Source organism: Bos grunniens, chromosome 6 (assembly GCF_055505025.1).
Source record: "Bos grunniens cultivar Pamir isolate PY7600 chromosome 6, Bosgru_T2T1.0, whole genome shotgun sequence".
NCBI classification, from domain to species: Eukaryota; Metazoa; Chordata; class Mammalia; order Artiodactyla; family Bovidae; genus Bos; species Bos grunniens.
The window spans coordinates 51771408-51786026 of NC_141170.1; positions in this window are offsets into that span (position 1 = coordinate 51771408).

Below are 14619 nucleotides of genomic sequence, written 5' to 3' on the forward strand. Positions count from 1 at the left end.
GTTCAAATAATGCAAAGATCTAGTCTCCAGAGGTAACTATTGTTTATAGTTTACTGCATGTTGTTCTGTACTTTTTTTTGAGGCTTGAGTTTTACTGGTTGCATTGGCAGATTAGAGTACATTCTTTAGAATATCTTTGCACTAATGGAGAAGAAAGCATTTCTCTTTAAAAAGGTACCTATTTACTTAGTGTCAATATAACAAATAATGTTGTTGTTGTTGTTCAGTCTCCCAGTCGTGTCCAACTCTTTATGACCCCATGGACTGCAGCGTGCCAGGCCTCCCTGTCCCTCACCATCTCCCAAAGTTTGCCCAGGTTCATGTCCATTGCTTCAGAAACGCCATCCAGCCATCTCACCCTGATGCCCTCTTTTCCTTTTGCCCTCAATCTTTCCCAGCATCAGGGACTTTTCCAGTGAGTCGGCTGTTTGCATCAGATGACCAAAATATTGGAGCTTCAGCATCAGCTCTTCAAACAAATATTCACAGTTGATTTCTTTTAAGATTGACGGGTTTGAGCTCCTTGCTATCCAAGGGACTCTCAGGAGGCTTGTCCAGCACCACAGTTTGAAGGTATTAGTTCCTCAGTGCTCTGCCTTCTTTGTCTTCATACATACAAATAATAGATGAATACCAAATACATCATTTTTCTCAGTTTTTTTTGGGACATTCACAAAGAATTCTACTCCAGAAAGCACCAACATATAGGAATCCTCATACAAGTTGAATGGTCTTTGGCTAATGCTAAAGCGGGAGTTGGTGATGGACAGGGAGGCCTGGTGTGCCTGGTGTCCATGGGGTCACAAAGAGTCAGACATGACTGAGCGACTGAACTGAACTGAAAGGTAACCTACTTTGTTTACCTGATGCGAGGAGCTTACTCATTGGAAAAGACCCTGATGCTGGGAAAGATTGAAGGCAGGAGGAGAAGGAGGTGACAAAAGATGAGATGGTTGGATAGAATTACCCACTCAATGGACATGAGTTTGAACAAACTCCAGGAGATGGTGAAGGACAGGGAAGTCTGACATGCTGCAGTTCATGAAATCTCAAAGAGTCAGACACGACTGAGCGAATGAACAACAAATAATTACAGTGTGGGTGCTCTGAGCTGCATAATATGCAACTGTCTTTGTTTAAAGATGATGCTTTAAAGTCTGCATGCTCTGCCAAACTTAGAAACTGGATTGCTCAGTTCAGTTTTCAATTTTATCCAGAAGTAGTTCACTGCTTGGGTGGCATAATACGGTCAAAACATAGTTGTGATGATAATTAAATGAGATTAAAGGATTTAGATCGCTTAGTAAGCCAAACACTGATAAACAAATATTTCTTGGTAAATAATTTAAGGGATTCACATGTTAGTAGAGTACATGAATAGCATTGCTGTGCTGTGCTGTGCTTAGTTGCTCAGTTGTGTCTGACTCTTTGAGATCCTCTGGACTGTAGCCCACCAGCCCTGTCCATGGGGATTCTCCAGGCAAGAATACTGGAGTGGGTTGCCATGCCCTCCTCTAGGGGATCTTCCCAACCCAGGGATCAAACCCAGGTCTCTTGCACTGCAGGTGGATTCTTTACCATCTGAGCCACCAGGGAAGCCCATGAATACTGGAGTGGGTAGCCTATCCCTTCTCTAGGGGATCTTCCCGGTCTAGGAAACAAATCAGGATCTCCTGTATTGCAGGTGAATTCTTTACAGCTGAGCTACCAGGGAAGCCTCATGAATGGCATTCAGTTCAGTTCATTTCAGTCACTCAGTTATGTCCGACTCTTTGTGACCCCACGGAATGTAGCATGCCAGTCTTCCTTGTCCATCACCAACTCCTGGACCTTGCTCAGACTCATGTCCATCGAGCCTATGATGCCATCCATCTCATCCTCTGTCATCCCCTTCTCTTCCTGTCTTCAATCTTTCCCAGCATCAGGGTCTTTTCCAAGGAGTCAGTTCTTTGCATCAGGCGGCCAAAGTATTGGAGTTTCAACTTCAGCATCAGTCCTTCCAACAAATATTCAGGACTGATTTCCTTTAGGATGGACTGGTTGGATCTCCTTGTAGTCCAAGGGACTCTCAAGAGTCTTCTCCAACACCACAGTTCAAAAGCATCAATTCTTCAGCACTCATCTTTCTTCACAGTCCAACTCTCACATCCATACATGACTACTGGAAAAACCATAGCTTTGACTAGACAGAACTTTGTAGGCAAAGTAATGTCTCTACGTTTTAATGAATGTCATTAGTAGAGCACTAATTTTGGATTTTTATGCTTTATACTATTATGCTTAGTTCAGAAAGGTAAAATTAAAGTGAAGTTAACAGAGGACCAGGGGTACATATTCACTTGGAGGGTAATAATAATGCCTAACAACTAGCAGGCATTAAATATGTTTTGAATGAATGAAAGAACCCAACTGAAAAAATGTTACTAAGAATATAAACTTCTAATAAATCCAAATGGTTAATAGACTAATGAGAGTTTGTCCAACTTCTTCAGTAAAGGCAAATCAAAAACCATAGTGCAAACAAATTTGTCTCATCAGATTCAGAAAAAACACCCTAAAATCTGACAATATGAAGGTTGGTCTGGTGTGGAGGAAATGATATATCTGTATAGGAGTCACAGAATGTAAAATGATACACAACCTTGAGAAGCAATGTGGCTGATCTCGTAAGCTGAAAGTAGAACCAGCCATTCCACTTCTGGACATAGACATAAGGACTACTCTTGCACAGGCGTCTAAGGAAACATGCAAAGGATTTTTATAGTAGCATTGTTCATAATAGCAAAAAACTGGAAAGAACCAATTTTTCATTAATATAAAGAAGAGGTACAAACAGAAAAAAGGAACAAAATATAATCTATACAGGTTACAGTATTAACAAACAATATTATAAAATGAAATAGGAAGTCAGAATTATACACTTAACATGTCTCAAACTATGCTTTGGTTATGGATGCTTATATATCTATGTAAAATGAAGAATTGATGCTTTTGAACTGTGGTGTTGGAGAAGACTCTTGGGAGTCCCTTGGACTGCAAGGAGATCCAACCAGTCCATTCTGAAGGAGATCAGTCCTGGGTGTTCATTGGAAGGACTGATGCCAAAGCTGAAACTCCAGTACTTTGGCCACCTCATGAGAAGAGTTGACTCATTGGAAAAGACTCTGATGCTGGGAGGGATAGGGGGCAGGAGGAAAAGGGGACGACAGAGGATGAGATGGCTGGATGGCATCACCGACTCGATGGACATGAGTTTGAGTGAACTCCAGGAGTTGGTGATGGACAGGGAGGCCTGGCGTGCTGCTATTCATGGGGTCGCAAAGAGTTGGACACGACTGAGTGACTGAACTGAACTGAACTGAAAACGATGGAATGAGCTGGAAAGATACACACCCATGGTGGTTGCTTCTGGGTAGAGGGTAGAGGGAAGACAAGGTTGGAACTTCGTCGTGACAGCTTGGTAAAAGGACCTAAAGTTTGGATATAAAGTTTAATTTTATTTTTAATTGGAAGATAATTGCTTTACAATGTTGTGTTGGTTTCTGCCATACAACAATGTGAAGCATTGTTATATGTATAACATAAAAGTTATAAGTATATAACATATAAGCATAAGTATATGTGACTCCCTCTTGAAACTCCTTCCCACCCAGGTATAAAATTTTATTTTCAAATGCCATCAAATGTGGGAGGCAAGTTTGACAAAAGATAAAAGTTAACTTTGTTCATTCCTGGTGGTGGAACTATGGGTAACATAATTTTACATTGTTTTGCACTTTGAAATGAGGGTCACTATGCATATCCTCAAATTTATTAATGTACATTGTACAATATTCAGAAAATGCAATAGTCCCCTTTCTATGCTTATTGCTCATTTTCATCCATGGTTTTATTTTTTCAGAGGCAGGTAATAACTGTTACCACTTTCTTGTTGCATCTTCTTTTCTCTTTCTCCACACACATGCATATACACACATGAATATATATATATGTATGTGTATATATATATCTTTTCTGACATATGGTAATATACTATATCTTTAAGAACTTACAATACCTGTTCATCTAGAAGTATTTTGTTCTTTTTAATAACTATATAGTATTTCATCCTGTCTTTTTTGAAGTAATAAAAAGGGAGAAAGAAATTGAGAGGGAGGGAGGGAGGGAAATTGGGACTTTGTTGCAGAAGAAAGGGTAATAATTCAGTAGACAATGGTGAAGTCTTGAAGATTCTAGAACAAGAATATGCTATGTATATGCTCCTTAAGAAGATTAATTTGGGAGTACTTTGAAGAATGAACTGGGGGGAGGGTGAGGCTGGGGATAAATAAATCAGCTAAAAGACTTAGTCAAAGGTAAGTGGCAACAAGCACCTGACAAACCCCTAGTGATAATTAGAATGAAAAAGTGGGGGTTGTAAAATAGGATATATAAGACTTGATAGGGTGACTTGGTGGGGAAGGAAAGAGTCAAAGACAATGAACTCCAAGTTCTCAGAGAATTAAGTGCATGAAAGAACAGTGATTCTATGACCAGAAATAGGCAAGTCAGGAAGAAGAGCTGGTTTGACAGGGAAAGAAGTGAAAGTCCACTTTTGAACACATTGGACGCAGGGCTCTGAAGTGGCTGCTGCAGAAAACAAATGAGAAGAGATGGGCTAATAGGAGGTATTCAAAATATTTGAAATGAATTAATGAATTAAATGCAGTTTGAAGCCAAGAAAGATGGTCAGGGCTATTTATGTGAAATTTGGAGATATCTGCATAGAAGTGAAGGTAGAATTTTATGCAAGAAGATGGGTGAAAGTATGAGTCCCTTTGTTTCTCAACAGTACAGGATGTTGAATGCAGGACTGTGCATGCTACAGATTTCTACGTAATATGTGACATTACTAGTATAAATGGAAAGACACAGTGGAAAAAATTACTGGAGCAGACAGAGCACTGGTGTTTTGGAGGTCTAGAGCTTCTCGCGTGCATGCTAAGTCACTTCAGTCATGTCTGACTCTTCGTGACCCTATGGACTGTAGCCCAGGCTCCTCTGTCCATGGGATTCTCCAGGGAAGAATACCGGAGTGGGTTGCCATGCCCTCCTCCAGGGGATCTTTCAGACCCAGGGATGGAAGCCGAGTCTCTTATGTCTCCTATATTGGCAGGCGTGTTCTTTACTATCACTGGCACCTGGGAAGCCTATTACTCATTAATGAAAAAAGGAGATCCACATCCATGCCACGTTGCTAGTGGCTACAGGATCTTCAGATTCAGTTGTCCTTACAGTCCTGATGCGCTATACCAGAGTTGGGAGAAAGTGATAAACAGAGGAGGTGGGGAATGAGACTTTAGTAAAGAGGTTGGAACAGGAGCAAACAAGGAGATTTGGATTTATTTCTTCATTGCTTTCACCCCTGCTTCCTCTGACCTGCATTGATTCATTTGCTCATTCATTCTTTCCACAAACATCACTGGGTACTTGCAGAGTTTGAAGTGCTATTCTTAATGCTAAGAATATATATGAATGAAACACAAAACAAAAGCAAGCCCTTCTCTTAAAGAGTTCAATCTAGTGAAATTATAGAATATCCTGTCTGGTATTTTTCCTAAGTGGATTTAGAATTTCTACACAGTAAGGGTTTAGGGCGGAGAAGGCAACGGCACCCTACTCCAGTACTCTTGCCTGGAAAATCCCATGGACGGAGGAGCCTTGTAGGCTGTAGTCCATGGGGTCGCTAAGAGTCGAACACGACTGAGTGACCTAACTTTCACTTTTCACTTTCATGCATTGGAGAAGGAAATGGCAACCCACTCCAGTGTTCTTGCCTGGAGAATCCCAGGGATGGCGGAACCTGGTGGGCTGCTGTCTATGGGGTTGATGCTATCTGATAAGAGGTGGCGGCTAGGAACTTAGTTTAAAGTTATATTTATTTACCAAATCGACTGTTTTTTGTTTTTGTTTTCGTTTTGTTTTTTGAAGTATATTTTTTGGTGGTAGCTTGGCTCCTAAAGGACGTCTTTGGAAGTTAGAACCCCCAAGGCTGCCATTTTGCTGAAGTCAGTGTTTTAAGACATGTGTTTTGAGTCTATCTCACTGCCTTGTAAATAACTGACTGAATCCAAAAGGTACACTTCCCTGGAGAAGACAACACTGATAGGCATAAAGCAGGGACAGACAGGTGTCACTTGGGGCCATTGGTGACTAAGTTCCCATATCATGCCTTTCCTGAGCTGTGCCAGAAAGAGCTTGAGCTTTACAGCTTGTGTGTGCATACCGGCACTGCAATAAAAGTCACGTGAACAAAACTTTAACCTCTCTGAGCTTCATATCCTCCCCTGTGAAATGGAGAAGATAAAGCTGTGCCTCAGATTCTTATGTGGATTAAATAAGCTAAACTGGTGTAACGCCTGACCTGTAGCAGGTGTTTAATAAATCCTTCTCACCTTTGTCTTTTTGTCTCTGTGGTCCCCAAGTACACACAGAGGCTGGGAGAGGTAGACTGATGCAGAGAATGGACAACATATAGTTCTTTCTCACTTGCCTGTTCTTGTCCTGCCTACCTTTGTCACACCCGATGGCAAGGAGTCATGAGTATTTCACAGAGACGTTCTCCCCAATGCAGTCAGAAATGCTTCATTTCATGTCTAAAAAAATGATTAGAATTTGGTCAGATTCTGATGATGCACAGGCTAGATGCTCCTGATCCTCTTAGAAAGAGGCTGACATTTTCTTACCTTTCAACTGCCTATTCTAAATCCTTCACGACACCCTTTTCTTTTTCTACTCTTTTCCCATTGGAACATATCTTGAGCATCTTCTGACCCCCTGTTGCTGCTCCAGTTTCATCAAATAATTTGGCACTTACCGTTCAGATGTCCCTCTCCTGTTGTGTCTCCCTGTCATTCCAGGCAACTTCCACACCTATGAAATATGCATTCGAGACATCTGAGTTCCTAGCTTCACAAGGTCTTTCCTTCCCTTTTCTTCCACCTTTCCACTGTGGTCACCTGAAACTTTAACTCATAGCTGCTTCACCTCCACAGTTGTAAATTTCAGTGCAACTTCTTATTTCCTGACCGCAGGCCCCTCTGCTTCCTGCTCTTACTCTCTAAACCTGTTGTTCAGCCTTACTGAGACATTTGTCCCTTTAACCTTTAATTTCCTAACAAATCCTCCATTCCTATCATCCCTCTCCCTCCTTCAGCTGAAGCTCTGTGATGTTTTATCTCTCACAGTCTCCTTATCTCAGTTGCTGACACCAGTCTCAGATCATTGCAGATACCTTTTGGGCTCTTTTCTTCCTGAACGACTAGGTGTGGTGAGACATCATAGCACCCTGCGCACTGGTGCTGGGACCCAGTGATAACTGTAATCCTTCCATAGATTTCTACCCCAGTTTCTTCCTGTCGCCTCACCCAGTTGGAAAGCTGACCATGGCCCCATTAGCATCCTCCAGTGACTCCTCATCCTTGTTAACACAGCATTCAGTGCAGGTAATGAATTAACCCCTGCCTCCCTCTTCCCTTTTTTTCTTGTCATTTACTCACACAACTGTATTCTGCATGATTTGATCTTCTGTGCCTCCCTGAAGGCATTCTGCTGTCTCACATGCTTGCTTTTCTGTACTTGCTGCTCCTACCTACAATCTTGTTCCATGTTGTAATAGGCTTGGTGGGTGCCTGCTCTTTGTACAAGGATTAGCCTTGTCTTTTTAGGAAGTTTTATCTCAGGCTCCCTGCAGAGGATTTAGTACATCCTCTCTCGGCTCCCACTGCACCCCTGGCCTGACTACTCCCTGAATCCCCTTTCACCATGTACTAGTTTCCTAGGACTGCTATAATCAACTTACCTAAACACAGTGGCTTAAAAATACAGAGATCATTGTCTCAGTTCTAGAAGCCAGAAGTGCCACATCAACATATTAGTTGGGCCATGCTCCCCCTGAAGGCACAAGGGAAGAGTCTGTTCCATACCTCTCTTCTAGCTTCTGTTACTGCAGCTATTCCTTGGCTCGTGGATTGCTGTTGTTCAGTCGCTCAGTGGTGTCTGACTCTTTGTGACCCCATGGGACCCAAAGAAGGTCCCTTTCTTCTCCTTCTTCTCATTTTCTGTCTTACTGTAAGAGCTAGGACCTCCAGTACAATTTGGATACCGCTAGAGTATCTTTGCCTTGTTCTTGGCTTTAGGAGGAATATCTTCAGTGTTTTTATCATTAGGTATGATGTCAGTAATAGGGTTTTTGTATTTTTTTTTTTAAATCATGTTCATCAGCATACCCCTGTCCTTTACCATCTCCTGGAGTTTGCTCAAACTCAGGTCCATTGAATCAGTAACGCCATCCAAACATGTGGATATATCTTCCCATGGTATTTTTTTTGTGTATCTCCACAGTCTTCCTTCTGTCAGTGTCTCTGTGCTCAAATTTCCCCATTTCCAGCTATCAGTTTTTTTCTCATGGTATAACACTATTAAAATGGCCACTAACTTTGAAACAAAGAGAAAATAACCTTAGAAATTGAAAGAGTCTTGCCTGGAGAATCCCAGGGACGGCGGAGCCTTGGTGGGGTGCCGTCTATGGGGTCCCACAGAGTCGGACACGACTGAAGCGACTTAGCAGCAGCAGCAGTTTATTTTATGAGTCTGAAACATTTTGTTCAGTGTGGTGCTCTTATCTTTTTTATCATTATTAGTTGTGAGCTCTTCAGGGTTGTAGTCATATCTGGGCTTCTTTCTCAAAGCAGCTGACAGAGAAGTTTGTACATAGTATTTATGTTTTGAATTGAACATTTACATTCATTTCCTGGAATGTATGTTTCATTTTCCTGTTATTCATTGCTAATATACAGAAATAAAATTAATTTTTTTACATTGACTTTTTGTCCTGTGACCTCGCTAAGTTCACTTATTTGTTTTAATATTTTTCTATAGATTCTTTAGTGTTGTTTACAGATACTACAATTTCATGTCTGAAAATAAGGATATCTATCATCTATCATTTCTGAAAATATAGTTTCATTTTTATCTAATATAAAACCTTTCCAATATAGAACCTTGCTTTTTTTCCCCCTTTCTTCTCCTTCTTCTTCTCTTTTTCTGTCTTACTGCAAGAGCTAGGACCTCCAGTACAATTTGGATATCACTAGAATATCTTTGCCTTATTCTTGGCTTTAGGGAGAATATCTTCAGTGTTTTCATCATTAGGTATGATGCCAGTTATAGGGTTTTTTGTACTTTTTTTTAAATCAGGTTGAAGAAATGTCCTTTTATTCCTGGTTTGCTAAAAGTTTTTATTGTGAATAGTTATTAAATTTTGTCAAATGATTTTTCTGTATCTGTTGAAATGATCAGATTGTTTTCTTACTTTTTTCTGTTAATATAGAGAGTTTCATTGTTTTTCAAATTTAAATTTATATTTTTCATTTAAGTTATGAAGTTGACTTTTTCTTATATTAGTTGTTTGTGAGTTTTGTCTTTGAGAATTGATCCTAAATGTTTCAGATTTGCAGATCTGAACTGTCAGGGAGGTAATAACATCAGCCTTGAAGTCTTTCTTGACCATTATTTTATCTCTCCCACCGCTGTATTCAGAAATTCAAATATTATTGGGTTAGTGTAGGGTAAATCAGAGAAGGCAATGGCACCCCACTCCAGTACTCTTGCCTGGAAAATCCCATGGATGGAGGAGCCTGGTGGGCTGCAGTCCATGGGGTCGCTAAGAGTCGGACACGACTAAGCGACTTCACTTTCACTTTTCCCTTTCATGCACTGGAGAAGGAAATGGCAACCCACTCCAGTGTTCTTGACTGGAGAATCCCAGGGACGGGGGAGCCTGGTAGGCTGCCATCTATGGGGTTGCACAGAGTCGGACACGACTGAAGCAACTTAGCAGCAGCAGCAGCAGTAGGGTAAATAACATAGAGTGATGTTTCTTTAAATGTAATTTAGGAATGGCTTGAAATAGAATTACTTAAGGTGCTTGATAGAATTGTAGATTCCTGTGCCCCATGACATTCATACTCTGAGAGCAGGACCGGGGAATCTGTATTTTACACAAAGTTTACAGGTATCATTCATCCTAAATTTAGAGAACCACTGCTTCATAGTTAATTATGTTCATGTGTGTGAGTACACAGCATATCTTTCTGATATTTGATATAAAAAAGATACTATTCTGATTTTGCAGATGTAAAACCAAGGCTGAATAAGGTTAAAAATCTCACTTGAGTTCATTCAACTAATAAATGGTAGAAGTAGATTTTGAACCCAAGTCAGACTGCTTCCTGGTCATTCACAATTTATATTCCAAGTTAATTTTGCCTGAATTGTTCATCAGGTTTCTCAATCATTTACTTTGCTTTATCTAAGTGAAGTTTTCGTTTTCGTTTTTTATTTTAATTGAAGGATAATTGTTCTACAATGTTGTGTTGGTTTCTTCGTGAAGTTTTTTTATTGCCTTGCTTAAGTGAGAAAATTTTGTTATTCATTTAAAAATGAAAGTGGAAACTTTGTAAAAACAGTTGTTTCATTTTGATGCAAAGATTCATGTTTGAAAACCAACAAAGGAATGAATTCTCTAAAAGAATTTTTTGTTTTTTGTTCAGATGTCTTACTAATTATCCTATGATACCAAAAAAGTTGAAAAGCATATGGAAAAAATCAACTGTTGCTAACATTAAAAACCCTTTCTCAAACTACAAATTTTGCCTTTAATATGTAAAAATCTTTAATGTAAAATTTCAAAATTAAATATTAGCAGCTAAAATTCAATACATATGAAAAGAATAACTTACCATAGTCAAGGAGATTTTATTCCATAACTATTCAAATAATTTATTAATATAGTTCAGTATATTAATAGGGAAAATTGACAGGAAAAATATGATTTTTTTCTATAAAAGCAAGGGAGCCTTAATAAAAATCAACATTCATTCCAATTTCTAATTATTAAAAATTAATAAAATATGAATAAATGGAGATTTTGCTATCGTGTATCAAACATTTCTCTTAAGCTAACAGTCAGTAATATGCTTAAGAGTGAACCTATAAAACATTCTCATAAAGCCAGGAACCATACTAGGTGTCTCTTAAAATAGTTTTAATATCAGAATATCAAGACTGTTACTTGTATGTTCTGGAATTTTTAGTCAAGGTAACTAGACATAAAAAAGCTAAATACCTCATGAAAAAGACAAAGAATAATTTGTGTAAGTTCTATGATTTCATTACTGGAGGCAGAAATTGTTTAGCATAAAAACTATTAGAAATATTTTTAATTATTTAACTTTAACTATAAAGGTCAGTTAGGTTTGCTGGTTTAAAATAAGTAAATAAATATTTTTAATGATACAGCAAAAACAATGGGAAAAAGGGAAAAGCAAGGGGAAAATGTCTTGACTATCTTGATAGAGACAAAAATGCAAAATATCTAGAAATTAATAAAAATATAGAATGTGTACTTAGAAACTTTTTCAAAAACATAAAGAAAAATAATTTTATAAATTTTTCTATAATTTTAATGCAAACTCCACCAAAATCTTTATGGTTGACAAAACAAATTTTGAACAATGACATTTCAAGCTAGTAGGGGAAAGATGGACTATTGATTATTGATTTAGTGCTAGACTATTGACTAGCCATTTAGAAAATGTAAAGTTAAATCCCTACCTCACACCTTACACCAAAATAAATTTGATAGGTTAAAATTTAAATGTGAAAAAGGAAACCATAGAAACAGTGGAGAAAATGTGTTGATAAATAATTATAAGGTCTAGAGTGGAATTTTGTGTATTTTATTTTTCTATTTATATATTTTTATTTTTTCCTAGAGTGAAGATGTATTAAAAAGTGATTGTGTGATATAAAAAAGGTTTTTTCCTATATACAACACTTAGGCCAACAAGAAATTATGGGAGAAGGGAAGTGATTCTTTGTTCTTCAGGTGCAAGCAAAGTCCTGGTTTGGTTCATTCTGACATATTGGATAATATTATTTGTCCTTATTTAATCTTTTTTACTCACACATAGTTTTTCCTATGTTGAGATGAATGAAATAATCATATATTCTCCTTTTGTTAATCCTAAGGTACAGGATCTCTCAGAAAGAGTGGAAATTGACGACAATAGGAAGCCAGCATGCTATAAATATAACCAGAATATCCATGTTAATATTGAAAAGGAGTCGATGAGATAGTTCTCAGTGGCTGTTTCTTTAAAAATTGCTTCATATTTAAATAAATATGCACACTTTTATTAACAAGCATCACAAAAATCCTGTTTACTATTTTTTGACTACTGATCACTAGTTATTTTCATTAGTTGTATGAATAGTAGGGTGAAATAAAGAACATTATTTATTGCCATCTTCACTAGAAGATGTAACATTTTAAAGAATGAAGGGTATTTTATACAGTTTCTCACATGAAATGGTGTCTTTTTTTAAATTTTTGCTTTTCTATTTTATTCATAACAAAGGCAAGTTTCCCAATAAAACCCAGAGATCAGTGGTAGAAAAATAACAAAGGAAAAATTCCCAATCTATATAATAAAAACCTGGGAGTGCAGGGAAGTGGGGGGTGGTGTTGTGAGAGGAGAGGGATGGCAGGATGACCAGCCATGGAGCATAGATGGAGGTTTGGGATCTGTTGAAGTTGTCTCGCATCCCAGTCATCCTCTCACGTTGGCCTTCTTTGGGTCTTCATCAGCAGGACCGCAGCAAGTGGTATTCAGTACAAGAACTGATGTTCTTAGAGCCCATGAATAGATACTGTGTTTTTATTTTGTTGACTGGAAGAAACATAGAGCTTAAAAGCTGAGAATTGTATTTTATTTGGGGACATTACTGAGAGCTATAGTCTGAGAGGCAACCTTGCAGATGGCTATGAGGGACTGATCCAAAGAGGTAGGGAGGGAACGAGGATATATATACGAGTTTTTGCTGGAAAAAAAAAAAAAAAAGGAAAGAAAATCTTGTTGTCGAACATCAGAAGATTACTGCTAATCACAAAAATTTGGAAGGAATGATGCTAAAGCTGAAACTCCAGTACTTTGGCCACCTTATGCGAAGAGTTGACTCGTTGGAAAAGACTCTGATGCTGGGAGGGATTGGGGGCAGGAGGAGAAGGGGACGACAGAGGATGAGATGGCTGGATGGCATCACTGACTCGATGGACATGAGTCTGAGTGAACTCTGGGAGTTGGTGATGGACAGGGAGGCCTGGCGTGCTGCGATTCATGGGGTCGCAAAGAGTCGGACACGACTGAGCAACTGAACTGAACTGAATCACAAAAATCAGACTTCCTAAGTTAATGATTTTAGTGCTTTTCTATGTATGGGAAGTGTCAAGAGTCTGGGCTTACTGAAATTATTCCTTTGCTATGCATCTTAATTACCTAAGGCCAGTGGCCTGTTTCACTCCACTCCAGTCCTCTTGCCTGGAAAATCCCATGGATGGAGGAGCCTGGAAGGCTGCAGTCCATGAGGTTGCTGAGGGTCAGACATGACTGAGCGACTTCACTTTCACTTTCATGCATTGGAGAAGGAAATGGCAACCCACTCCAGTGTTCTTGCCTGGAGAATCCCAGGGACGGGGGAGCCTGGTGGGCTGCCGTCTATGGGGTCGCACAGAGTCGGACACGACTGAAGTGACTTAGAAGCAGCAGCAGCACTTTATTAGTGGGGAGTCTTGGTCTGGGGGAGGAGCTGGTATGGATACCTACTGCCCATCTAGGCTCATTTTTCTGGGTATCAGATGTTGACTCTATGCAACTTTAAAGGAAACATCCTTAGGGATGAAATCCTGACAGGGTAGCTCTGTGAATACCAAGCAGCAAGGGTAAGGGGAGGATCCTGGACACAGCTGGGCCCTTGGGACAGCAGAGCTTCAACATGGGACTTCATGTCCATGGGCACACAGGCACACTGTCCGGGCCCAGCAGGAACTTGTTTCCAGCCATGTCACTGCAGCACCCTGGAGACCCAGTAAGGAACTTGGATCAGTCACGATTGCAGGGGTGTCATCATGGAGCTAGTGGTTAAAGAACCCACCTACCAATGTATGAGACATAAAAGGAGCTGGTTTGATCCTTGAGTTGGAAAGATTCCCTGGAGGAGGACATGGCAACCCTCTCCAGTATTCTTGCCTAGAGAATCCCATGGACAGAAGAGCCTGGCAGGCTACAGTCCATAAGGTCAAAAAGAGTCGGTCGTGACTGAAGCAGCTGAGCATGCATGCACCTCTGGGTGCTGGCAGAACATCAGGAAAGAAGGCAAAAGCTGATTTGCCTGCTGGCCATTCACTTTGTATAAAGCTGGGCTCCAGCCACCACAAGGTTGGGTTGCTTTGTTCTTGGTGTTTTGCTGATGCCTTAACTGGTTGTATGGAAGCTGAGTGGTATGTATACCAGAATAACACAGTAAACTTGCTAAAATGTGGATCAGTCTCATCTTTATTCACTCCAAAGTTTGAATCCCACTTGAGACTCACTGTTTTTTTCTGAATGCCTGTAGAAATTCACATCTGATTACATCCATTTTGGTATTTTATTTTACAGCTTCTTATTCATACTTCATTGTTGGATGTGTATGTGAAGTCCCTATAGTTTTGTTCTACACTTACATTGTCTAAATATT